The following is a 785-nucleotide window of genomic DNA, read 5'->3' on the forward strand; positions in this document are numbered from 1 at the left end:
GAATTCAAAATTCTTGAATACATGCACTCAATTGTAGCTAAGGTCAAGTACAGATTACCTTATGACTTATGACTATTGCTATTTCTTAAAACACTGGTATTAATAAAGGACACCTTTCATTTTTCACCGTTCAGTTTCTTAATAATTCTCTTGGAGTAGCTAACTCTAAATTTCCAATGTTAGAGTTCCCAACCTCGACAGCTCGACCAACTACATATTCCTTAAGTTACAACATTTGTAGCCAATGTAAGTAAACAATTACCGCCTATCTGTCTACTGCCTAAGTGCTCAGGCAAGAAGCTGTCCCCTTACTCGTCTCCGTAAGGTACCTCTAAGCTGTGCTTTCTTCTGCTTGTAAGCTTAATTCTGTGTCTTCCTAAATACTGCTACAATATAAATGTGTAATGAATATGAGTATGAATATGAATATGATTAACTATAAAAGTACATAATCTGCAAAGCAACCCACTCTAATTCCTTAGCCTTATTACATACACACACACACACACACACACACACACACACACACACACACACACACACACACACACACACACACACACACACACACACACACACACACACACACACACACACACACACACACACACACACACACACACACACACACACACACACACACACACACACACACACACTCACACACACACTAACACACACACACACACACACACACACACACACTCACACACACACTCACACACACACACTCACACACACACTAACACACACATACACACACACACAAACACATACACACACAC

Source organism: Branchiostoma belcheri, unplaced genomic scaffold, assembly GCF_001625305.1.
Source record: "Branchiostoma belcheri isolate BF01 breed outbred unplaced genomic scaffold, Haploidv18h27 scaffold764, whole genome shotgun sequence".
Classification (NCBI taxonomy): domain Eukaryota; kingdom Metazoa; phylum Chordata; class Leptocardii; order Amphioxiformes; family Branchiostomatidae; genus Branchiostoma; species Branchiostoma belcheri.